Genomic DNA, 26,915 nt, shown 5'->3' on the forward strand with positions numbered 1-26,915 from the left:
TAAACACAGATTCCTTTCAGTAGTTAAATGATTGATTAGAAATTGTATTGGTGAAGGGTTTTTCACTTGTTGGGCCAATTTTTGCTGTTAAGTCTCCATACCCCTTACCTACTGTGTCCTTGGCAGTGTATTGATTGATATAATGGGTATATAGAAATGTAAGTAGTAGCCTCAATGTTTGTAACCTTGGACCCTTGAGTTAATTCTTTTCTTGACTGAGCCCACCTCACCTTTGCTTATAGGAATGCAGCTTTGTCCAATGCTTTTTTGGAGTCTGGCGCCTGACTTTAGAATAATCAACTTTAGAGAAAAATAAGTTTCTTAAAATGTTAACAGGCCTCCTGGACAGAGATGATGTAAATCACCTGAACTTTTGCATAAGATAAGTTTGCAGGAAGAAAGCCTGGCTTACTGCAGGACGCTACCCCTTCCCCCATTATCCTCTAGGCATACCTTAAGGTATAAAAACTACTTTGGAAAATAAAGCTCCTGCCAGACTGGGCTTCCCTGGAGCTGTCCTCCAGAGCAGAAATGTGTGGATGTGGTTTGGGGCCCTACCTTGTGCAAACGTTTGGGCTCCCTATCACAGCACCAGCCCAGGGGAACCAGCCCCTGAGCAGAGAGCTCCAGGCAATGCTTTGTGCCCAGGCCTGGAAGCCCAGTTTCCAGACGTGGGAGAGAAGAGGCAGGCTGGCTGCGGGAGCTTGCAAGCTGTATTGGGATGGACCGAGTGAGCTTCCACAGCGGCAGAGCTCCAGCTCTGTGCCCAGGCGCGATAGCGCAGAGCCCCGGCCAAGAGGCTGCTCTGCCTGGGCGAGCCTCGCCAAGCCCTTCCCAGCTTCTAGCGTTCTCGCCCGGGAAGAACAGGTTGCGGGAGTGGGGTAGACATAACTGGCGCCCGACTGGCCTCAGCTCCGCTCTTCCCTTCCCTTTGCACCTATGATCCAGGCCTCCTTACAGAGGGCTTAGGTCCCGAAAGAGAGCTCTGTCAGAGGGAAGGGAAGCGCCCCAGGCTGCATTCCCAAGCTGTTGCTTGGCCGCCCAGACTCAGCACTGCACGGAGGGAATCAGGCTCTCTGTGCCCCTATGTTGGGCACGCAGATTCACACACAGGGTGTCTCCGTAGGAATCAAGAACGTTCCTGTCAGAGTGAGGTTCACTAGAGTTATACTAGGGAGCAAAGACTTGTCCATGTGGTCTTGTCTTCCCTTGTGCGTTGGGGTCTCTGGGCTCAGCCCCAGCTCCGTGGAAACAACCCCTGAGAAAATATCTTCAAGATACGCTTTTCCCAGAGGCTGGGAACCAGGGTTCGTAGGAGGAGAGAAAAGCAAGCCTCCGTCGGGCACGAAAATGCAGCCAACCTGCCAGTTTGGAAGCCTCTATTTGGAAGGAATGGGTTAGCTTCTCCTATAGGAGACCTCCAGGTCTGCTCAGAAGTCGGTAATTCCAGAGGCAGGGTGCTGGTTCCTGACTGCCCTTTGCCAGCCTTGCAAAGACATTCCTAGATTCTAGAGTTATTTTCCATGAAGCAGTAGGCTTCGGGAATATGTCAGACGGGACTGGCGCCTTATTGGCTACAGCTCAGCTATTGCCTTTCCATTCAAACTAGGACAAGGGCCTACTTTATGAAGGGTAAGGGTCTTCTTCTTTGCAAACTGCCAAGGGCTACAGCAAGGGAAGCCTAAGCGGATGGATTCTCAAGCAGGTGCTTTGCCACAAAACATCAGCACCCCACGGAGAGAATCAGGCTCCCTGTGCCCCAATGTTGGGAGTGTAGCTTCACACACAGAGTTGTCTCTATAGGAGCCAAGAATGTTCCTGAGAGATTAGGTTCACTAAACCTCTCCTACAGAGCATAGACCTATCCATTTGGTTTTGCCTTCCCCTGTGAGTTGGGTCCCCGATGTCCGCCACACCTCTGGGGAAACTGTCCTTGAGAAAAGATCTCCAGGAACAACTTCGCTGAGACTGGGAAATGCTGTTCACAGGAAGTAAGGCAAGCGAATCTCCTGCAGAGAAAAAGAGGCCTTACTGTCCCTGGAGGAGCAGGCTGCCAGAGTATGTGAAACCTGACTGCTGCCTTACTGGCCTCAGTTCCACCATTGCCTGTTCATCCTAGCTAGAACCCAGGCCTACTTGGAGAAGCATTTGGGTGCGGATTTCTACAAAGTGCCAAGGGCTACAGCAGTGAGAATTCTCTCAGCGGTAAGGGAGAGCATTGTGTGGATTCTCAAGCTGTTTTCTGAACGACAGCATCAAAATGAACAGGAGAATCAGGCTCTCTGTGCCCCTATGTTAGGTACGCAGCTTCACACACAGAGGTGTCTCTATAGGAGCCAAGAATGTTCCTGAGAGATGAGGTTCACTAGAGGCCTGCTACAGAGCATAGACCTGTCCATATGGTTTTGCCTTGCCCTGTGAGTTGGGTCCCCAAGGTCCGTCCCAGCTCAGGGGAGGGAGCCCCTGAGAAAAGATCTCCAGGGACCGCTTTTCACCCAGGCTGGCAAACGCAGTTCACAGGAGGTAATGCAAGAGAGCCTCCTGCAGGGAAAAAGAGGCCTTACTGTCCCTGGACGATCAGGCTGCAAGAGTGTGTGAGACCTGACTGGTGCCTTACTGGCCTCAGCTCCGCCATTGCATATTCCTCCGAACTAGGACCCAGGCCTACTAGGAGAAGGGTTTGTGTGCGGATTTCTAAATACTGCCAAGGGCTATAGCAATGAGAACTGTGTCACAGGTAAGGAAGAGCATTGTATGGATTTTCAAGCTGTTGTTTGAACGACAGCTTCAAAGCTGCACAGAGAGAATCAGGCTCTCTGTGTCTCCATGTTTGGTACGCAGCTTCACAGACAGGGGTGTCTCCATAGGAAACAAGAACATTCCTGACAGAGTGAGGTTCACTAGAGCTCTCCTAGAGAGCAAAGACTTGTCCATGTGGTTTTTCTTCCCCTGTGCGTTTGGGTCTCCAGGTTCGGCCCCAGCTCCGTGGAAACCCCTGAGAAAAGATAGTCAAGATCCGCTTTTCCCAGAGGCTGGAATGCGGGGTTCATAGGAGGCGGGAAAAGCAGGCCTCCTTCGGGCAACAAGAGGCAGCCAAGCGGCTTGTGTTTGGAAGCCTCTATTTGCAAGGAATGGGTTAGTTTCTCCTGACTGAGACCTCCAGATCTGCTGAGAAGATAGAAATTCCAGAGGCAGGGTCGAGGTTCCTGACTGCCCTTTGCCAGCCTTGCAAAGACATTCCTAGATTCTACCGTTATCTTCCTGAAGAAGCAGGCTTCGGGAATATGTCAGACTTGACTGGAGCCTTATTGGCCTCAGCTCAGCTATTGCCTTTCCATTCAAACTAGGACAAGGGCCTACTTTATGAAGGGTAAGGGTCTTCTTCTTTCCAAACTGCCAAGGGCTACAGCAATAAGATCTCCGTCAATGTGAGGGAAGCGTAAACAGATGGATTCTCAAGCAGGTGCTTTGCCACAAAGCATCAGCAGCTCACGGAGAGAATAGGCTCCTTTTGCCCCTATGTTGGGTGTGTAGCTTCACACACAGAGTTGTCTCTACAGGAGCCCAGAATGTACCTGAGAGATGAGGTTCACTAGAGCTTTCCTACAGAGCATACACCTGTCCATGTGGTTTTGCCTTCCCCTGTGAGTTGGGTTCCCAAGGTCCGCCCCAGCTCCGGTGAAACAGCCCCTGAGAAAAGATCTCCAGGAACCGCTTTTCACCCAGGCTGCGAAATGCTATTCACAGGAAGTAAGGCAAGTAAGCCTCCTACAGAGAAAAAGAGGCCTTACTGTCCCTGGAGGAGCAGGCTGCCAGAGTGCGTGAAAACTGACTGGTGCCATACTGGCCTCAGCTCCGCCATTGCATGTTCCTCCGAACTAGGACTCAGGCCTACTTGGAGAAGGGTTTGTGTGCAGATTTCTACAAACTGCCAAGGGCTACAGCAATGAGAACTCTCTCAGAGGTAAGGGCAAGAATTGTATGGATTCTCAAGCTGTTTTCTGAACGACAGCATTAAACCTGCAGAGAGAATCAGACTCTCTGCCCCCATGTTCGGTACGCAGTTTCACACACAGAGGTGTCCCCATAGGAGCCAAGAACGTTCGTCAAAGACTGAGGTTCACTAGAGCTCTCTTAGAGAGCAAAGATTTGTCCATGTGGTTTTCCCTTCCCCTGTGCGTGTGGCTCTCTGGGCTTGGCCCCTGCTCCGTGGAAACAGCCTCTGAGAAAACATCTCCAAGGACCTCTTATCCCCCAGGCTGGGAAGTGGAGTTTGCAGGAGGCGGGATAAGCAAGCCTCCTTCGGGCAAGAAGAGGCTGCCAACCGGCCTGTGTTTGGAAGCCTATATTTGCAAGGAATGGGTTAGTTTCTCCTGACCGAGACCTCCAGATCTGCTGAGAAGATAGAAATTCCAGAGGCAGGGTCGAGGTTCCTGACTGCCCTTTGCCAGCCTTGCAAAGACATTCCCAGATTCTAGCGTTATTTTCCATGAAGGAGCAGGCTTCGGGAATATGTCAGACTTGACGGGGGCCTTACTGGCCTCAGCTCAGCTATTGCCTTTCCATTCAAACTAGGACAAGGGCCTACTTGGTGAAGGGTAAGGGTCTGCTTCTTTCCAAACTGCCAAGGACTACAGCAATGAGACCTCTGTCAAGGTGAGGGAAGCCTATGCGGATGGATTCTTAGCAGGTGCTTTGCCACAAAGCATCAGCACCCCACGGAGAGAATCAGACTCCCTTTGCCACTATGTTGGGTGTGTAGCTACACGCACAGAGGTGTCTCTGTAGAAGCCAAGAATGTTCCTGAGAGATGAGGTTCACTAGATCTCTCCTACAGAGCATAGACCTGTCCATGTGGTTTTGTCTTCCCCTGTGAGTTGGGCCCCCGAGGTCCGACCCAGCTCTGGGTTAACAGCCCCTGAGAAAAGATCTCCAGGAACAGCTTTGCGCCCAGGCTGGGAAATGCAGTTCACAGGAGGCAAGGCAAGGCAAACGAGCCTCCTGCAGTGAAAAAGAGGCCTTACTGCTCCTGGAGGAGCAGGCTGCAAGAGTGTGTGAGACCTCATTTGTGCCTTACTGGCCTCAGCTCCGCCATTGCCTGTTGTTCCGAGCTAGGACCCAGGCCTACTTGGAGAAGGGTTTGGGTGCGGATTTCTACAAACTGTCAAGGACTACAGCAATGAGAATTCTCTCAGCAGTAAGGGAGAGCATTGTATGGATTCTCAAGCTGTTTTCTGAATGACAGCATCAAAACTACACAGAGAGAATCAGGCTCTCTGTGCCCCTATGTTGGGTATGCAGCTTCACACCCAGAAATGTCTCTATAGGAGCAAAGAATGTTCCTCAGAGATGAGGTTCAGTAGAGCTCTCCTACAGAGCATAGACCTGTCCATGTGGTTCTGCCTTCCCCTGTGAGTGGGGTCCCCAAAGTCCACCCGGCTCCAGGGAAACAGCCAGAGTAAAGATCTCCAGGAACCGCTTTTCGCCCAGGCTGGGAAACACTGTTCACAGGAAGTAAGAGCGAGCCTCCTGCAGAGTAAAAGAGGCCTTACTGTCTCTGGAGGAGCAAGCTGCCAGAGTGTGTGAGACCTGACTGGTGCCTTACTGGCCTCAGCTCCGCCATTGCATGTTCATCCGAACTAGGACCCAGGCCTACTTGGAGAAAGGTTTGGGTGCGGATTTCGACAAGCTGCCAAGGGCTACAGCAATGAGAACTCTCTTTGAGGCAAGGGAAAGCATTGTATGGATTCTCAAGCTGTTGTTTGAAGGACAGCTTCAAAGCTGCACAGAGAGAATCAGGCTCTCTGTGCCCCTATTTGGCTGTGCAGCTTCACACTCAGAATTTGACTCTGTTGGAGCCAGAAATATTCCTGAAAGACTTAGGTTCACGAAAGCTGTCCTACAGAGCAAAGACATTGGATGTAGTTTTGCCTTCCCTTGTCAGTATGGGTCCCCTAGCTTGGCCCCAGCTCCGGGGATACAGCCTCTGAAAAAAATCTTCCAAGAAGCGATTTTCCTCCAGGCTGTTAAGTGGAATTCGCAGTTTGTAAGTAAAGGAAGCCTGCTTCGTGGAAGAGCAGGCAGCCAACTGGCCCTGTGTTAGGAAGCCTGTATTTGGAAGGAATGGGTTAGCTTCTACAGCGGGAGAACCTCAGATCTGCTCAGGGGACTGAAATACTACAGTCAGGGTTGAGGTTCTCCCCTGTCCTTTGCACGCCTTGCAAAGACATTCCTAGCTTCTAGCGTTAGTGTCCCTGTAGTAGCAGGCTGCGGGAGCGTGTGATAAATGACTGGCGCGTTCCTGTCCTCAGCTCCACTGTTGCCTTTCTATTCGAACTAGAACCCAGGCCTACTTTGAGAGGGGTTAGGGCCCAGTGTTTCCAAACTGCCAAGGGCTACGGCAATGCGAGCTCTGTCAGAGGTAAGAAAAGAGCAATTGGTTGGATTCTTCAGCTGCTGCTTGGCCGCACAGCTTCCGCGCTGCATGGAGAGCATGAGACTCCTTGTGGCCCTATTTTGAGTATGCAGCAACACGCACACAGAGTGTCTGTGTTCGCTTAGGTACAGGCTTATGTACACTAGAGCTCTCCTACAGAGCAAAGATATGTGGATGTGGTTTTGCCTTTCCCTATGAGTTTGGGTCCCTTACCTCAGCCCCAGCCCCGGGGAAACAGTCCCTGAGAAAATACTTACAATAAGTGGTTTGTCCGTCAGCTGGGAAGCGAAGTTCACAGAATGCGGGTAAACGAAGCCTCCCTTGAGGAAGGAGAGTCAGCCAACTGGTGTGTGTTTGCAAGCGTGTATTTGGAAAGAACGGGTTAGCTTCTACAATGGGAGATGTCCAGATCTGCTCAGAGGACCGAAACTCAGAGTCAGGGTTGAGCTCAGTGTTAGGGCCAAGCATCTCACATGCCATCTGTGAACCTTGTTAATGACATTCCTAGGTTATAGTGGCATTGCCCATGAAGGAGCAGGCTGCGGCACTGCGTCAGACATGTTTGGGCGCATTACTCTGGTCAGCTCCACTATTTCCTTTCATGTACATTTTGGTCTCTAGGCCCGGTATCGAGGGGCGCACACAGGGTGTTTTCCCGCAGGATCCAAGAATGTTCCAGACAGTCCTAGGCTCACTAGCTGTTGCTAGGTCGCACATTATGCTATACTTATTGTTAATGATAAAAATACTATTGGAGCTCTAATTATTTTTTTTTCTTTTTACTTGCAATGCTAGTGATAGAACCAAAGGCTGCTATCTATATCAAACAAGAGAAACGTAAAGGAAACTAAGCAATTTTATGTAATCACATTGCCGTGGTCCTATACAGTAAACTAGAAATTCAAGGGACATGACTTTTCTGAATGCAGGAGACTCTGGTTTCATTCCTGGGTCTGGAAGATTCCCTGGAGAAGGTACAAGCTACCACTCCAGTATTCTGGCCTAGAGAATGCCATGGACTGTATAGTCCATGGAGTCACAGAGTCAGGCACCACTGAGCCACTTTCACTTTCACATGCGGATATTATGTAAAAATAATGTGGTAACAGATCTAGAACCTTTGGCAAGCTAACGAATGAGTAATCTAAATATGAATAATCAACTTTGTCCTGCATGGTGATTACTGTCTGGTATTTGCTTTGAGAGCAGTTGAACTCCTCATTATTAAAGAGAAATAATCCTTTCCTCTCTGAAGCATTTGTGGACCATTCAGTTGGGTGTGGTGAATAAAATACTTAAGGATCTACTACATAAAAATGCAATAGTCAAAGCACAATATTTTTTCGCTCTGTTTCTCAAAGGATGGAATATTTTGTATTTGCCCTGATTTTATGTCTTGACTTCATGTACCATTGTATAGTGACATTTTTAGTTGAAATACAGTAGGACTAAAAATATTGATAGAATACTAATAAATCATGTTGGTATGTGTGGTTGTCACATAGGATTCACAGGAGATTTAAATTCACAGTTGTCAACGTAAAGGATTCGTGCTATTTAGCTTCTTCATGAATCTATACCACAAATGAAGAGCTTTTCACAACATATTTCACTGAGGGAACTACAAGGATGATAGGCGTAATACTACGTGTCAACTCCTGGATTTCTAAGCATTGCTCACAATACAGATCTGCTTTTCAACATCAGGGTTCTTTCAGTGTCCTTGAACAGCATTTGTTTTCCTGTTCAGTTCAGTTCAGTCGCTCGGTCGTGTCCGACTCTTTGCGACCCCCATTGAACCGCAGCACGCCAGACCTCCCTGTCCATCACCAACTCCCAGAGTTTACCCAAACTCGTAACCATTGGGTCGCTGATCCGCTGTCGTCCCCTTCTCCTCCTGTCTTCAATCTTTCCCAACATCAGGGTCTTTTCAAATGAGTCAGCTCTCCAAAAACTGGAGTTTCAGCGTCACCATCATTCCTTCCAATGAACACCCAGAACGGATTTCCTTTAGGATGGACTGGTTGGATTTCCTTGCAACCCAAGGGACTCTCAAGAGTCTTCTCCAACACCACAGTTCAAAAGCATCCATTCTTCTGCGCTCAGCTTTCTTTATAGTTCAGCTATATATTCTGTATACAGAAGAAAAACACTCATGAGTATAAAACTTGTTCACATAAAACGAGTGTATGAATTGTTATCTTCCCGACCCAGGGATCAAACCCACATCACTTCCATATCCTGCACTGGTAGGCAGAGTATTTACTGACTGTGCCGCTGAGGAATCGATACACATTTCAAGAACCACTGCCATCAGCTTCTCCTGTTCATGACCGAAGTAGGAGAAAGAACGCTGGAAGAAGTACCCATAAGCATATTATTTAGTCAAGGAACTGTTGTTATGCTGGGTACTCCAGTTATTACTGGGACAAGTCGGTTCCTCCAATGATGATGGGTATACCTGAAAAATTCTTACAAATTCATGGGATGCGATGTCTATATGATCAATGTGTTCATCTTATGCTACTGCTTCAGATAGACCTGCTTCAGCATGAAGGACTGCACTTGAAGGGATGCCTACTATTCCAGCTCAAGCAACAGTTACTGACGTGCAGATCACTGTCCTTTGTTGAACAGGATCAGCAGTTTGTCAACATAGGTAACACGCCAGAGCAAGCCTTGGGATGCAACTCTGAAAACAGGCTAGGCCCTCTTTTTCCCAAGCCCTGCGATAAAATACAAATCCAAAAAAGAAAAATAGCAACGATTTTGTCAGGACTTCCTCACTTTTGCGTTCTGGATGGCAAGAAGCACACACTGAGGCCAGATGACTGCAGGATTTAATTGTGAGCTAACATTGGCTGGGGTGGAAGCTCATCACTCTAGGAAGAATGTGGCTAAACTAAACCGTTTGACTTTCATTCACTTCATGTGCATAGAGTTCCATAATCCTTCGTTAAGGAATTCAGTAAGTTGTACTTCCTTACCCCTTCACCATCTCTTGGTTTACACGAATGTAAGTTCCTAGTCTAGCACTTATTTATACAACGAGTGTTACAGGTAGTAATAGTGCATAAATGATGATGAGCAATGACAGGAAGTTTATTTCTTCTCTGTTCGAATTCTCTATTTTTATACAACCAAGCAGTGAAATATACTTACGAATGTGAATATTTTAGTGGTGTGTAGAAATACACAGTGTTGGCACAATAATTATCAGGGTATTGTGTCTTTTTCATATATTCCTTTGGAGATTCTGTTCCATTATACGCTATCATAAGATATTCAATACAGTTTCTGAAACTATAGAGTAGGTCCTTGTGGTTTCTTTCATACGTAGTACTATGTAGTTGTTAATACTTCAAACAAAAACTGGTACACAAGTATTCATAGCGACCTTATTCACAATAGCCCAAAGGTAGAACCTATTCAAGTGTCCATTGGTGGGTGAATGAATATGCATCACAGGGTATATTCAAAAGCTTGAACAGCATTCTATCATACAAAAAGATAAACTGAAATGGTTCTGCCACTGCACAAGACACTACAGAAATTACTCCAAAACTAACACATGGAACAAACAGATATTTCAATTCTAATTCATGCTATGTACCCAAAAGGTTTGGAAAAGGGGCTGAAAAAATGCATATTGCTGCAGTCATAGTCACAACAGCGTGATTCACACTGGCCAACAAACGGAGGCAATCTAAGTGTCCATGGACAGCCAGTTCCATAAACAAACTGTGGTAGACACACATTGGAATCTGATTCGGCTCTTCAAAGTCGGTAATTCTGACAATGCCACAATGTGGACGAACCTTATGGTCATTATATTAAGTGAAATAAACCAGACCAAAATAGGAGAAACGTTCTGTGATTCCACTAGTATGAAATATCCAAACAAGTCAAGTCCAAAGCCAGAAAAACAGAAAGTGATTCCCAGGGATCCAAGACAGTTCATGTTTCACAGAACCCACCCAGTTTCCCTTGGGGAAACTGACTTCTCATGACATCTCCAAAACCGATTATACAAATAATTGGAAGTCATATCCAGTCAAATGAATGTAGATATAATTTTACAATGTATACCAACCTCACTCAAACGTCTCAACAGACAAAAGGCAAAATTGTATCTATGGTACCGCAGCTTTGCTTAAAACTGTATCTACAGTACCTTAGTTCTGCTTATGAAATTTAATTAAAAAAAAAAAACACACTAAAGTCTATCCAAAAACGGACATAAAAATTATAACATGAACTTTAAAAAATTATAAATTTAAACTGTGAAAAACCTTATTCACACAACTTAAATGCAAGCCACAGAAAAATGTACTGACAAAATACATATATGATAAAGGATCGTACTCCAAATATACCAAAATATCTGGAACAAACAACATCATTAAAAGTGTGTAAATCTGAACTCCTGGTCAAATGAAAGATACAGATAGTAAATCAGCATATCAAAAATACTCAAAATCATATGTCATTAGGAAATTACAAGGTAAAACAGCAGTGAAGTAGCACTGCACACCTATTAGATCCAGTAAGCTCAAAAATGGGGGAGGGGGCGCGGGGCTTCTCTGGTGGCTCAGTGGTAAAGAATCTGCATGACGATGCAAGACACTCAAGTTCAATCCCTTACCCAGGAAGATCCCACGTGCCAGAGAAACTTAGCTGGATTTTTCCACAGCTAAACAAGGCTCACCTGTGACCTGAACACTACACGCCTAGCACTTACTAAACAGCTTTGAAAAAGTGTCCAGACAAAAAGTATCACACAATTACACACAGCTCTACTTCTAACAGCTAAAGACTTTCAAATATCAGGATGTCTTCGGGCGATGACTGTGTAAGTAAATTGGGATACATCCAAAGTGAAGGGAAGCAAATGCTACCCCAAAATATACCACTTCAGCATGAGAATTAGTTGGATCTAATTAACTTTCTTTTTTTTAAGAGGACACATGCTCATCTCTCACACCCAAGTTCAAGATGGCTCTTCTGTGAGTCACATTTAGAAGAGAAATCTCATTTCAAAGGAATCCTCAGCATATACCAGATAGAAGGATGACAGTCTTGTGAAACTCTTTTTTTTTTAAATCAATAGGAAAACCTAAGATGTAAATCTGTAGAACGACCATATCCTTCCTTTCCTTTGGTTTTATTTTTATTAATATTGATTTTTTTTTGTATTTGGCTGCACCAGATCGACCTTCATTGAAGCCAGCCAGATATTTAGGTAAAGGATGCAACTCTGCGTTGTGGCATGGGAGATCTAGTTCTCGGAAAAGGGATTGAACCTGGGCCACCTTCTTTGGGAGTGTCCAGTCTTAGCTACTGGACCACCAGGAAGCCCCTGATTTGGTTTTAGATGAAGATGGTATCTAAGGTGATATCTTGGGCCATTTCAGTCACTGACTCAGTTTCCTGAGTTTCTTCAAAGCACGCACGAAGGTACACATAATAAACCGGTGTGCAAAACAAGGAAAGGGAGTTCATACTACAACACTGTATGCTTACAAATAGCTAAATGGTAAATGGCATGTTATTTATTTTTAATTACTGTGGAGAAAAAAAAAGAATGCAGGATTCACACATTTTATAACATGAATAAACATTAAAACCATCTTTAGCGAAAAATATCCATATAGAAAAGGCCACACAGATCCCATATTCACTGTCTGCTCTAAGTCCATCAAGTTTGTCCAAATCAACGTACATCTCCATAGCATTCCTAAAAAAAAAAAAAGCGGGGGTGGGGGGGTGGGAAGAAAAGATATATTCATACAATTGAACAATTGCTGAAAGGGAAGTGGGGCTGTGGATACTGCACTATAATTAGTGCAGAAACCAAATGATGTCCTGATTTTGGAGATTATGTGGAGGTTCTGCAGGAGAATGCACCCACTTTGAATAAAACACATAGAGTGATTTAGATGATGTGGCAAATGCGAGCACTTTTTCCCTTTGATAGGAGTTTTCTGTACATTTTACCCAGAAAGGAAATTATGTTTCAAAACAAACAAGTCGATACCATAAAAGAAAATCGAATTAGACAGGCAGAAAATTTTCTATAGAGTTCAGACTTAGGCGAAGTTCAAGGGAAGCTGTGATGCTCCACTGTCCTTGTAGGAGTCCACATGGAATGAAGAAGTACTGTGGGAACTCTATTAGTAACCACTGTGCCTTGGGTCTGCAGAACAAACAGATTTTGCAAATAAAATGTTCCCCATAACTTCACAAAAAGTTGTTAGACTACATTCAGTAAAGTTGAATAATTTTCGATCAATTTACAATCATAGAAACTACTACAACTTACAATCCCAATCAATATATAAAAATCACTTGCGTTTCTATAAACTAATAACAAACAGAAACAAACATTAAGAAAATCTCACTTATAATTGCACCCAAAAGAATAAAACATCTAGCAACAAACTTAATCAAGGACATAAAAGACCAGTAGTCAGAAAACTAGAAAGCACTGATAAAGAAACCAAAGAAAACACAAATAAACAGAAAACGACACCACGCTCAAACACTGGAACAAGAGGAATTCAAATGCCCATTTCAAACAAAGCCATCAACAAATACACTGACTGCCATCACAAAATGATATTCAATGGCCTTTTCACAGAAACAGAAATACTCCTACTAGTAGGCTGCTAATATTGAACAGGACCTTAAAGGGCCAAGAAGACTCTGAGAAAGAAGATCACTGCTGGAGATATCTTCCTCTCCGACTTCAAACTACAGCACGGCCCTGTAGTAACCACCACAGTGAGGAACTGGCAGGAACACAGACACAGGGACTCCAGGAAAGAAGAGAGAGCCCAGGAGTGAACCCACATGGACGTGGTCAGTTCATGAAAATCAAACCAGGAATGAGCCAAGAGGAAAGGACACTCTTCTGAAGAAACAGGGACAGGAAAACTGGCCAACTACTCAGAAGAACATCTGTGAAGGTCATCCTCTAGGCCATCGAACAGAAATCGAACTGAAAACCTGCCATTTGTACATGGAGCTCTCCCCACCCCCCCCACCCCCCGCGTGCTCTGAGATGGACCTCCGGTCAGCGCTCAGCTGGACACAGGAAACATCTACTTCGTCCTCATTTTCCCCTCTTGCAGCGTCTCCCTGCTGGTGGGCACTGAGGCAACCCCTCTCCTCTCAGCTGGGATGCAGCCCCATAAACCTGGAGCCCGAGTCCTGAGGGTCCTGAGGAGACAGAGCTCCCACCAGGGAAGAGCGGGCAGCCCCATGCTCACAGACCTCAGAGGGCTCACCCACAAACAGCTCTGCTGTGAGCACTCAGACTGGAAGCCCAAACTGAAATGGAGCACAATGGCTCCATGACCCTCCTCAAAACACGGCTAAGGAACAGTCAGAGCCTGGATGGAATGCAGCCATAAAAAGGAACATATTTGAGTCCGTTCTAAGGAAGGGGATGAACCGAGAGCATATTAAACAGGAAAGTCAGTCAGAAAGAGGAAAACATGGAATCGAGAAGGATGGGTCTGACGAATCTGTTCACATAGCAGCACCGGAGATGCAGACATAGAGGACAGACTTACGGACCAGGGTGGGGAATGGAGAGAGCAACATGGATGCATGTACACCAACATTTGTAAGTAGACAACCAGTGGGATTTGCTGTTAGGACTCAGGGAACTCAAACTGGGGCTCTGTAATAACCTAGAGAGGTGGGGATGGATGGGATGTGGGAGGGAGTTTCCAGAGCGAGGGGACACAAGTACGTCTATGGTTCGTTCGCATGGATGTATGACAAATCAAACCGATATTGTAAAGCAGTGATCAATGAACTAGAAATAAATAACTGTTTATTAAAAAAAATGAAATGAACAGAAGCACAAACTTTGCAACTAACACCGGAATTCCATTTAAAAAACTATACAATTTGAGAAAACAACAAAAGGTCTCCATGATTTTGGTCTGGTGATGAGTTGTAACACACAACAAAAAAGCCAACTTACCAAATTAGGAATATACATTATTTCAAATATTGACTTTTAAGATTTTATACATTGACTGTGTGAAGGACCTTATTCCAGAGAACCAAAAGACACTCTGTTAACTGAACCAGTGACCACCCAACCTTCCAGGCAAAATAGAAGAGAAAACACCTGCAGGAGTCACCTTACCACAGAAGGTCCTGGTAAGGAACAAGGAACTAACAAGCTCCCACCAACAAGGATTCTGCAGAGGTCAGCAAGAAATGGGAGAGACAGCAGTCCAGAGGTCTAGCAACTTCCATCTAGCAACAAAACACAGCATAGTTAAAATTATTTCAATGTTATAAAAATAAATAAATAAACAAATAAATAAATAAAAGGACAGAAGTTCTTTGAACACATGACTGAGATTAGGGGTGAGGCAGTACATGTATGTGCCTGGAAAAACTTAAAGTATGAGAAAGTAAAGAAATTAAAGACAACAATCAAGCTGTCCAAACTGATAAAAACGAATGATTACAGAGTTTTATTTGTATACATTAGCCGATAATGCTCTGAAAAGGAATTAAAAAAATTCTCTTTCAATAATGTCAACATGAATAAAATACTTTGCCATGGATGTAACGAGGATGAAAAGACTGGCACACAGGAAATTATACACCCTGGCTGAAAAATATCCTGAATACATGGACAGATATACCATAATGATGGAAAGACAAGATGGCAACACCATGGAATGAATCTTCAATCTGAAATGAAGATTCGATATGATTTGATCGCTCAGAGCTTTTGTGCCATCAACTGTTATTAAAGTATGAAAGAGATAGATAAAGCCGCTGACTTAGACTTGAGGCGGGGTGTACGCCCTGCTGGGCTCTAGCCAGATATTCTACAGGCACTAGCAGTCAGCTAAGGAAAAAAAGGCACTGTCTCAGGGAATGGCAACAGGCCGCTCCCCCATGACATGCCTTGAGATAACATTGGCAGCAGGTGACTTATCCGCGGCAAAAAAACTGATTGACATGAATCTTGAAGAAAGGCAGTATTCCAGGCAAATATAGCATTTCCTTAACATAGATGAGGAGAACAAGGTACGAGGAAAATATACTGTTTTGTTCAAGTTGCTTCTGAGCCTTTTGGGGGAACCGACCTGAAGCCAGGGTCTAGCACAAAACATAGGATATTTACATCGCTTGAGACAATCATTTCCTTAGGAAAAAATGCATTGCTTAGCTCAAGGTTTGTCTGCGAAATGCTTACACATCAGGAGATGACGCCAAGCTGGGTTTCCACACACAAGAACATGCATGCAAAGGACAAGCCTGCACAGCCCATCTGCACAGCCCAACTGCACCTCCCCCACAGCCAGCAGCATTTCCAAGTGACCTCCTAAGGCCTTTCCCAAACTACAGGGGCACCTCTGGGTTTCCTGTTTCCCTCACTTCGAACACTTTTCTTAAAAAAATATAAAACAAAACAAAACCCGCACACTTCTTGATAGAATGCCACAGTGGAAGGAAAACGGGCCTTCAATATATAAACCTCCCTGTGCCAAACACTTGGAGCTTGGTTTGGTTTTGTTTTGTGTTGAATTACACCACCACATAATTTAAACTTTTTACACATTCTAATTATTCAGTTCCAAAACACCAAACTTTTATTGCACAAGGTCCCCATGAAAAGGCCCACGCAGCAGGACAGCCACAGATTCTGCCACGAAAGGGCAGCAAGGTGCCCTCCCCCCTTCTTTGCTGCCTGGGCGGCCACCAGGGTTTGAAATCCATGCACCCTACTAAGTTTCTAGGGTGCAATTCGTGGACCCTTCCCTTTCCCATCCCAGCAGGTGCTCCAGGGCTTGCTGGCATACAAAGTGCCAGAAGCAGGGCTGGGCCAGCCGGCCAGAGTTCAGGGTTCTGTCCCTTGGACTTCCAGCGGACACTAGGCTGCTTGGGAAAACCGCGCAGACTCGGAGATTTTTCAGCAGAGGGGTGGAGCGGTAAAGGCCTTGACCCCAAAGGCGAGGCCTTTCTGCGACCGCCAGGTGGGGGAGCTCCGAGAATGTGCCAACAGAGGGCGGAATACGTGGTTCCCTGCTCCACGCAATCCCAGTGCCCTGACCTGTGGTCCGCACCCGTCCGCTGCGCCCACTGGATGCCGATCCTTGGGGACCCAGGAGCGCACGAAATGGGCGTGCCCAGCCACAATGGCAACCCCGAGAGCACAAGTGGGAAGCCCTCCCCCACCCCCGCCAGGAGCCGACCCCCGCCGCGACCGGACCCCACCCCTCTCCCCGCGCCACCAGGGTTCTCCCCGCCCCTGCCGCGCTTCCGGCGGGTTCCCAGCAGCAGTGGACACCCCCGGGAGCACAACTGGGACCGATCCCCCACCCACAGCCATCGGAATCTCGACCCGCGCAGCCCGGGTTTACCCCGCCGCGGGCGCGCTCCCGGCGCATTTCCAGCCGCAGTGGCCACCTCCGAGAGCACAACTGGGAAGGCCTCCCCCACCCCCGCCAGGACCCGACCCCCGCCCCGCGCTCCCGGTGCTTTCCCAGCCGCAGTGGGGACCCCCGAGAGCACAACTGGGACCGCCCCCCACCCCCGCCACGACCCGATTCCCGACCCGCGCCGCCCGGGTTCGCCCCGCCCCTGGCACGCTGCCCACCTTCACCGGGGGCTCCCGGTGAGCCCCGCCCCCACGCCCCCACGCCCGGTTCCAGCAGAGGCTCTCGGACCTCGCTACTGCCGCCAGGTCAAACACGAGGACAATACATCCACCCCACAGAGACAATCCAAGCTGTCTATGATTTAGGGATCCAACGAGGACTACAGAAAGGCAAGATGGCCTGACCTAGGAGGGCCATGATATGCTATAGAACCAGACAAAGTTGGTTACCAAGGAAACTTTTTTCCTTGGAACCCGGAAACCTGGTTCTTTGCATATGCAATGACCAACAATTAGCTTGTTACCCAAGCCTGCCTCGCTGCCAGCCCCACCCCCCTCCCCACTCCCCAGAAGACCGGCTCAAAGAAATATTTTAAATCTCAGGCGGAAAACTGGAAGATGTCTTGTCTGGCTCTCTGGATTTAGGTATGTGTCAGTGTGAGCCTTGTGGTTTTTGATAAGATTGCTCAAGTTCTGAGTTCTGATTTCAATGGTCTCAAGACAAGGCAGCCCTTCCAAATCAAACTCCTGGGAATACAAGAAAACATTGACCTAAATGGAAGTCAGAGTCCCATGAGCTGGGAACTAGTCAATAGGAAATAGCTAGTGTTTTTGGTTTTGCTCCTCCACTCTAGACATGTCTAAGAGTCAACAACATTAAGCACAACCTGTTCATAGTGCCTAGGTTTCTTTTGAGGTAAAAATTGCTCTATTGTTATACCCGTCACAAGCTCGTTCGTCAGCAAGAAAGTACCCGGAAACGACAACAACAAAAGTAAAAAATGTAAATGGGATATGAGCTTTTAGACAAACCCTTAACAATAATTATACTCTAAAATATCTGCCTCTCATAGTCTTGATTGAAGGCAGAGGAGAAGGGGACGACAGAGGATAAGATGGTTGGATGGCATCACTGACTCGATGGACATGAGTTTGAGCAAGCCCCTGGAGTTGGTGACGGTCACGGAAGCCTGGCGTCCTGCAGGCCACGGGGTCCCAAAGAGGCAGACACGACTGAGCAACTGAACTGAACTGAACTGACAAACGTTTCTCCAGGTGTTTTGGTTCCCCGAGTTTCTATCCTTGTGCTAAACTAAGTGACGCCAGTGTATTGAATAGCTAGGTCATTTCCAAAGAAATGAAAGTTCTGAAACACTCACGACTTGAAAGGCCCTCCCTTTTACACAGAAACAAAAGAGATTTTTGACTCTCCATGAATAGTGTCTGGCACCATCCTGACATGTTAAATGTAAGAAAGCAATTGTTTTGTTTTGTTCTGTTCTGTTCTTGTTGGTGGGGGGTGGCGCGCTATATCGAATGCCAATATAAAAGTCAGTTCTTGGTTGCTGAAGGGAAATGCATGACTTGTTATTACACGAAGGGATGTGGAATGCAATGGCACTTGAGGAAGGAAAACGAAGTAGTTCTGTCTTCCAGGTGGCAGTTTCAGGATGGGGGAAGCAAAGGAATGGGTACAGAATGGGATAAGGAGGTTGTAGGGAAAGTGGACCCCCAGGAAAGAGTTCTGTGCCTAGCACGAGTTTTCTTGAGAGGTTGAACTGCCTTTGCTAATGGAGTTTCAGTTTCTTTACCTCTTGAGTGATCTCTTCTAGGTTGACCTAGGACAGAAATCTTTGGTTAGCTTTGGCTACGTGGAGAAGTAGTGTTTCACGGTGACATATGTGATCCTACCTGACTGTTCGCAACCCTTTTGATATCGATGCACTGCTTCTGCTGCTGCTGCCGCCGCCGCTGCCGCTGCTAAGTCGTTTCAGTCGTGTCCGACTCTGTGCGACCCCGTAGACGGCAGCCCACCAGGCCCCGCAGTCCCTGGGGTTCTCTAGGCAAGAACACTGGAGTGGGTGGCCATTTCCTCCTCCCATGCATGAAAGTGAAAAGTGAACGTGAAGTCGCTCAGTGGTGTCCGACTCTTAGCGACCCCATGGACTGCAGCCTACCAGGCTCCTCCGTCCATGGGATTTTCCACGCAAGAGTACTGGAGTGGGGTGCCATTGCCTTCTCCCAGATCTATGCGCAAGCCTGCCTAAATCACTGACTTCTAGCTAGCTTTGGGATGCCCATGACCATCCACCCTTACCAGGCAACAGAGAAGAGAAACCACTTACCACAGGAGGTCCTGGTAAGGAACAAGGAACTAACAAGCTCCCACCAACCAGGATTCTGCAGAGGTCAACAAGAGGTCAGGAAGAGATGGCAGACTGCAGTCCAGAGGTCCTAGCGACTTCCATCTTGCAGCAGAGACCCAGCATAGTCCAAACGAATTCAATGTTGCAACAAATAAATAAACAAATAAAAGGACAGAAGTTCTTTGCACACATGACTGAGATTAGGGGTGAGGCAGTACATGTATGTGCCCGGAAAATCTTAAAGTATAAGAAAGAAAAGAAATTAAAGACAACTCTCAAGCTGTCCAAACTGATAAAAACGAATGATTACACAGTTTTCTCTGTATATATTAGCAGATAATAATCTGAAAAGGAATTTTAAAAAATTCCCTTTCAATAATGTCAACATGAATACAACACTTTGCCATGTATTAACGACGATGCAAGACTGGCACACTGGAAATTATACACCCTGGCTGAAAACTATCCTGAATACATGGACAGATATTCCATAATGATGGAAAGACTTAAGATGGCAATCACATGGAATGCATCTTCAATCTGAAATAAATATTCGATATGGTTTGATCGCTCAGAGCTTTTGTGTCATCAATTGTTATTAAAGTATAAAAGATATAGAGAAAGCTGCTGACTTAGTCTTGAGGCTGGATGTATGCCCTGCTGGGCTCTAGCCAGGTATTCTACAGGCACTAGCAGTCAGCTAAGGAAAGAAAGGCACTGTCTCAGGGAATGGCAGCAGGCCCCTCCCCCACGATATGCCTTGAGATAACATTGGCAGCAGGTGAGTCATCCCGGGCCAAAATTTGATAGACCTGAATCTTGAAGAAAGGCAGTATTCAAGGCAAATATATCATTTCCTTAATATAGATAAGGAGAACAAGCTAGGAGGAAAACATACTGTTTTGTTCAAGTTGCTTCTGAGCCGTTTGGGGGAACCGACCTGAAGCCAGAGTCTAGCGGAAATACATAGGATATTTATATCACTTATGACAAACATTTCCTCAGGAAAAAATGCATTGCTTAGCTCAAGGTTTGTCTGCGAAATGCTTACACATCAGGAGATGGCTCCGAGCTGGGTTTCCACACACAAGAACATACATGCAAAGGACAAGCCTGCACAGCCAATCTGCCCCACCCCACAGCAAGCAGCATTTCCAAGTGACCTCCTTAGGCCTTCCCCAAACTACAGGGGCACCTCTGGGTTTCCTGTTTCCCTCACTTCGAACACTTTTCTTAAAAAAAAAAAAAATATCCCGCACACTTCTTGATAAATGCCACAATGGAAGGAAACAGGCCTTCAATATTAGGACCTCCATTTGAAAAACACTTGGAGCTTGGTTTTGTTTTAATTACACCACCACATAATTTAAACTTTTTACACGTTCTAATTATTCAGTTCCAAAACACCAAACTTTTCTTCCACAGGGTCCCCATGAAAAGGCCCACGCAGCAGGACAGACACAGATTCTGACATGAAAGGGCAGCAAGGTACCCTCCCCCCTTCTTTGCTGCCTGGGCGGCCACCAGGGTTTGAAATCCATGCACCCTACTAAGTTTCTAGGGTGCAATCCGTGGACCCTTCGCTTTCCCATCCCAGTAGGTGCTCAAGGGCCCGCTGGCCTACAAAGTGCCAGAAGCAGGGCTGGGCCAGCCGACCAGAGTTCAGGGTTCTGTCCCTTGGACTTCTAGCGGACACTAGGCTGCTTGGGAAACCCGCGCAGACTCGGAGATTTTTCAGCAGAGGGGTGGAGCGGTAAAGGCCTTGACCCCAAAGGCGAGGCCTTTCTGCGACCGCCAGGTGGGGGAGCTCCGAGAATGTGCCAACAGAGGGCGGAATACGTGGTTCCCTGCTCCACGCAGTCCCAGTGCCCTTACCAGTGGTCCGCAGCCCTCCGCTGCACCCACGGAATGGCGATCCTTGGGGACCCAGGAGCGGACGAAATGGGTGTTCCCAGCCTCAGTGGAGACCCCTGAGAGCACAACTGGGAAGCCCTCCCCATCCCCGCCAAGAGCCAACCCCCGCCACAACCGGACCCCCTCCCCTCGCGCCAGGGTTCGCCCCGCCCCTGCCGCCCTCCAGGCGCGTTCCCAGCCGCAGTGGCGAACCCCGGGAGCACAACTGGGACCGACCCCCACCTACAGCCATCGTAATCTCGACCCGCGCAGCCGGAGTTTACCCCGCCCCGGTGCGCTCCCGGCGCGTTTCCAGCCGCAGTGGCCACTTCCGAGAGCACTACTGGGACCGCTTCCCACCCCCTCCCGACCGGAAACCCGCCCCGCGCCGCCCGGTTTCGCCCCGCCCCTGCCTCGCTCCCGGTACCTTTCCAGCCGCAGTGGGGACCCCCGAGAGCACAACTGGGACCGCCCCCCACCCCCTCCCGATCGGAACCCCGACCCGCGCCGCCCTGTTTCGCCCCGCCCCTGCCACGCTCCCGGTACCTTACCAATTTCTAGCGTTCACGCCCGGGTAGGAGCAGGATGTAGGAGTGTGGGAGATGTGTCTGGAGCCTGACAGCCTCAGCTCCGCTCTGGCCTGCCCTTTGGACCTAGGAGCCAGGCCAACTTGCAGAGGGCTTATTGCCCTATTGTATGCAAACTACCAAGGCCTACCGCCAGGAGAGCTCTGTCGGAGGGAAGGGAAGTGCCCCAGGCTGCGTTCCCAAGCTGTTGCTAGGCAACCCAGACTCAGCGCTAAACGGAGGGAATCAGGGTCCTAGTGCCCCAGTCTTGGGGAGGGAGCTCCACAGCCAGAGTGTTCCTCCGTTTGTGCCCAGAAAGCGCCTGCCAGACTGGGCTTCCCTGGAGCTCTGTTGCAGAGCAGAGACGTGTGGATGTGTTTTGGAGCCTTGACTTGTGCGTTTGGGCTCCCTAGCACAGCCCCAGCGTAGGGGAACCAGCCCCTTAGCAAAGAGCTCCAGGCAGTGCTTTGTGCCCAGGCCTGGATGCCCAGTCCCAGCACGCGGGAGAGATGAGTTAGGCCGTCGGCGGGTTCTTGCAAGCCTGTATTGGAAAAGACCGAATGAGCTTCACACCGGCGGAGCTGCAGATCTGTACCCAGGCGCGATAGGACAGAGCCCCTGTCGAGAGGCTGCTCTGCCTGAGCGAGCCTCGCCAAGCCCTTCCCAGCTTCCAGCTTTCGCGCAGGGGAAGGAAAAGACTGCGGAAGTGGGGGAGACGTGACTGGCGGGCGCCTTACTGGCCTCAGCTCCGCTCTTCCCTTCCCTTTGCACCTATGATCCATGCCTCCTTGCAGAGGGCTTAAGGCCCGAAGGAGAGCTCTGTCAGAGGGAAGGGAAGCGCCCGAGGCTGCATTCCCAGCTGTTGCTTAGCCGCCCAGACTCAGCGCTGCACAGGGGGAATCAGGCTCTCTGTGCCCCTATGTTGGGCACACAGCTTCACACACAGGTGTGTCTCCGTAGGAATCAAGAAAGTTCCTGACAGAGTGAGGTTCACTAGAGCTATACTAAAGAGCAAAGACTTGTCCATGTGGTCTTGCCTTCTCCTGTGCGTTTGGGTCTCCGGGCTCACCCCCAGCTCCGTGGAAACAACCCCTGAGAAAATATCTTCAAGATCCGCTTTTCCCAGTGTCTGGGAACTGGGGTTCGTAGGAGGAGAGAAAAGCACGCCTCCATCGGGAACGAAAAGGCAGCCAACCTGCCTGTGTTTTGAAGCCTCTATTTGGAAGGAATGGGTTAGCTTCTCCTAAAGGAGACCTCCAGATCTGCTCAGAAGTCTGTAATTCCAGAGGCAGGGTGCTGGTTCCTGATTGCCCTTTGCTAGCCTTGCAAAGATATTCCTAGGTTCTAGAGTTATTTTCCATGAAGGAGCAGGCTTTGGGAATGTGTCAGACGGGACTGGCTCCTTATTGGCCTCAGCTCAGCTATTGCCTTTCCATTCAAACTAGGACAAGGGCCTACTTTATGAAGGGTAAGGGTCTTCTTCTTTGCAAACTGCCAAGGGCTACAGCAATGAGACCTCTGTCAAGGCGAGGGAAGCCTAAGAGGATGGATTCGCAAGCAGGTGCTTTGCCACAAAGCATCAGCACCCCATGGAGAGAATCAAGCTCCCTGTGCCCCAATGTTGGGAGTGTAGCTTCATACACAGAGTTGTCTCTATAGGAGCCAAGAATGTTCCTGAGAGATTAGGTTCACTAAACCTCTCCTACAGAGCATAGACCTGTCCATGTGGTTTTGCCTTCCCCTGTGAGTTGGGTCCCCGAGGTCCGCCACACATCCGGGGAAACTGTGCCTGAGGAAAGATCTCCAGGAACCGCTTCACTGAGGCTGGGAAACGCTGTTCACAGGAAGTAAGGCAAGCGAATCTCCTGCAGAGAAAAAGAGGCCTTACAGTCCCTGGAGGAGCAGGCTGCCAGAGTGTGTGAAACCTGACAGTTGCCTTACTGGCCTCAGCTCTGCCATTGCCTGTTCATCCGAGCTAGGACCCAGGCCTACTTGGAGAAGCGTTTGGGTGCGGATTTCTACAAAGTGCCAAGGGCTACAGCAGTGAGAATTCTCTCAGCGGTAAGGGAGAGCATTGTATGGATTCTCAAGCTGTTTTCTGAACGACAGCATCAAAATGAACAGAGAGAACCCCTATGTTAGGTATGCAGCTTCACACACAGAGGTGTCTCTATAGGAGCCAAGAATGTTCCTGAGAGATGAGGTTCACTAGAGGTCTGCTGCAGAGTATAGACGTCTCCATGTGGTCTTGCCTTCCCCTGTGGCTTTGGGTCTCCGGGCTCGGCCCCAGCTCCGTGGAAACAACCCCTGAGAAAATATCTTCAAGATCCACTTTTCCCAGAGGCTGGGAACTGGGGTTCATAGGAGGAGAGAAAAGCAAGCCTTCTTCGGGCACGAAAGGCAGCCAACCTGCCTGTGTTTTGAAGCCTCTATTTGGAAGGAATGGGTTAGCTTCTCCTAAAGGAGACCTCCAGATCTGCTCAGAAGTCGGTAATTCCAGAGGCAGGGTGCTGGTTCCTGACTGCCCTTTGCCAGCCTTGCAAAGACATTCCAAGATTCTAGAGTTATATTCCATGAAGGAGCAGGCTTTGGGAATGTGTCAGACGGGACTGGCTCCTTATTGGCCTCAGCTCAGCTATTGCCTTTCCATTCAAACTAGGACAAGGGCCTACTTTATGAAGGGTAAGGGTCTTCTTCTTTGCAAACTGCCAAGGGCTACAGCAATGAGACCTCTGTCAAGGCGAGGGAAGCCTAAGAGGACGGATTCTCAAGCAGGTGCTTTACTACAAAGCATCAGCACCCCACGGAGAGAATCAAGCTCCCTGTGCCCCAATGTTGGGAGTGTAGCTTCACACACAGAGTTGTCTCTATAGGAGCCAAGAATTTTCCTGAGAGATTAGGTTCACTAAACCTCTCCTACAGAGCATAGACCTGTCCATGTGGTTTTGCCTTCCCCTGTGAGTTGGGTCCCCGAGGTCCGCCACACCTCCGGGGAAACTGTCCCTGAGAAAAGATCTCCAGGAACCGCTTCGCTGAGGCTGGGAAACGCTGTTCACAGGAAGTAAGGCAAGCGAATCTCCTGCAGAGAAAAAGAGGCCTTACTGTCCCTGGAGGAGCAGGCTGCCAGAGTGTGTGAAACCTGACTGTTGCCTTACTGGCCTCAGTTCCACCATTGCCTGTTCCTCCGAACTAGGACCCAGGCCTATTTGGAGAAGCGTTTGGCTGCGGATTTCTACAAAGTGCCAAGGGCTACAGCAGTGAGAATTCTCTCAGCGGTAAGGGAGAGCATTTTATGGATTCTCAAGCTGTTTTCTGAACAACAGGGTCAAAATGAACTGAGAGAATCAGGCTCTCTGTGCCCCTATGTTAGGTACGCAGCTTCACACACAGAAGTGTCTCTATAGGAGCCAAGAATGTTCCTGAGAGATGAGGCTCACAAGAGCTCTCCTACAGAGTGCTCACCTGTACATGTGGTTTCGCCTTCCCCTGTGAGTTGGGTCCCCGAGGTCCACCCCAGCTCCGAGAAAACAGCCTCTGAGAAAAGATCTCCAGGAACCGCTTTTCGCCCAGGCTGGGAAAAGCTGTTCACAGGAAGTAAGGCAAGTGAGCCTCCTGCAGAGAAAAAGAAGCCTTACTGTCCCTGGAGGAGCAGGCTGCCAGAGTGTGTGAAAACTGACTGGTTCCATACTGGTCTTAGCTCCGCCATTGCTTGTTCCTCTGAACTGGGACTCAGGCCTACTTGGACAAGGGTTTAGGTGCAGATTTCTACAAACTGCCAAGGGCTACTGCAATGAGAACTCTCTCAGAGGTAAGGGCGAGAATTGTATGGATTCTCAAGCTGTTTTCTGAACGACAGCATTAAACCTGCACAAAGAGAATCAGGCTCTCTGCCGCCATGTTGGGTACGCAGTTTCACACACAGAGGTGTCCGCATAGGAGCCAAGAACGTTCGTCAAAGACTGAGGTTCACTAGAGCTCTCTTAGAGAGCAAAGACTTGTTCATGTGGTTTTGCCTTCCCCTGTATGTGTGGGTCTCTGGGCACAACCCCAGCTCTGTGGAAACAACTCCTGAGCAAAGATCTCCAAGATCTGCTTTTCCCCCATGCTGGGAACCAGGGATCATAGGAGGCAGGAAAAGCAAGCCTCCTTCAGGCAGGAAGAGGCAGCCAACCGGCCTGTGTTTGGAAGCCTCTATTTGCAAGGAATGGGTTAGCTTCTCCAGAAGGAGACCTCCAGATCTGCTCAGAAGATAGATATTCCAGAGGCAGGGTCGACGTTCCTGACTGCCCTTTGCCAGCCTTGCAAAGACATTCCTAGATTCTAGCAATATTTTCCATGAAGGAGCAGGCATCGGGAATATGTCAGAGTTGACGGGTGCCTTACTGGCCTCAGCTCAGCTATTGCCTTTCCTTTCAAACTAGGATCAGGGCCTACTTGGTAAAGGGTAAGGGTCTACTTCTTTCCAAACTGCCAAGAGACACAGCAATGAGACCTCTGTCAAGGCGAGGGAAGCGTAAGCGGATGGCTCCTCAAACAGGTGCTTTGCCACAAAGCATCAGCACCCCACGGAGAGAATCAGGCTCCCTGTGCCCCTATGTTCGGTGTGTAGCTTTACACACAGAGGTGTCTCTGTACGAGCCAGGAATGTTCCTAAGAGATGAGACACACTAACGTCTCCTACAGAGCATAGACCTGTCCATGTGGTTTTTCCTTCCCCTGTGAGATGGGTCCCCGAGGTCCACCCCAGCTCTGGGGATAGAGCCCCTGAGAAAAGATCTCCAGGAACCGCTTTTTGCCCAGGCTGGGAAATGCATTTCACAGGAGGCAAGGCAAGCGAGCCTCCCGCAGGGAAAAATAGGCCTTACTGTCCCTGGAGGAGCAGGCTGCCAGAGTGTGTGACACCTGACTGGTGCCTTACTGACCTCAGCTCCGCCATTGCATGGCCATCCAAACCAGGACCCAGGCCTACTTGGAGAAGGGTTTGGGTGCGGATTTGTAAAAACTGCCAAAGGCTACAGCAATGAGAAATCTCTCAGAGGTAAGGGAGAGCATTCTATGGATTCTCAAGCTGTTGTTTGAACGACAGCTTCAAAGCTGCAAAGAGAGAATCAGGCCCTGTGTGCCCCCTTGTTGGGTACGCAGCTTCACACACAGGGGTGTCTCCATAGGAGTCAAGAACGTTCCTGACACAGTAAGTTTCACTTAGAGGTCTCCTGGAGAGCAAAGACTTGTCC

General features: G+C 48.4%; 1 long non-coding RNA gene across 3 annotated transcripts; it reads right to left on the reverse strand.

Moving 5' to 3' along the window:
• Positions 1-7,785: 7,785 nt before the first annotated feature.
• LOC129649781 (uncharacterized) lies at positions 7,786-19,468 on the reverse strand. Of its 3 annotated transcripts, XR_008713254.1 has the most exons (4): positions 19,202-19,468; positions 18,768-18,915; positions 14,596-14,713; positions 7,786-8,568 (listed from the first exon to the last, which is right to left on the reverse strand). It is a non-coding gene; the product is annotated as an uncharacterized LOC129649781 (long non-coding RNA). The 3 variants fall into 3 exon arrangements; XR_008713252.1 differs by lacking the exon at positions 18,768-18,915 and having other exon boundaries at positions 14,601-14,713; XR_008713253.1 differs by lacking the exon at positions 18,768-18,915.
• Positions 19,469-26,915: the final 7,447 nt, after the last annotated feature.

This window comes from Bubalus kerabau, chromosome 4, assembly GCF_029407905.1.
Source record: "Bubalus kerabau isolate K-KA32 ecotype Philippines breed swamp buffalo chromosome 4, PCC_UOA_SB_1v2, whole genome shotgun sequence".
In the NCBI taxonomy this organism is placed as follows: Eukaryota; Metazoa; Chordata; class Mammalia; order Artiodactyla; family Bovidae; genus Bubalus; species Bubalus kerabau.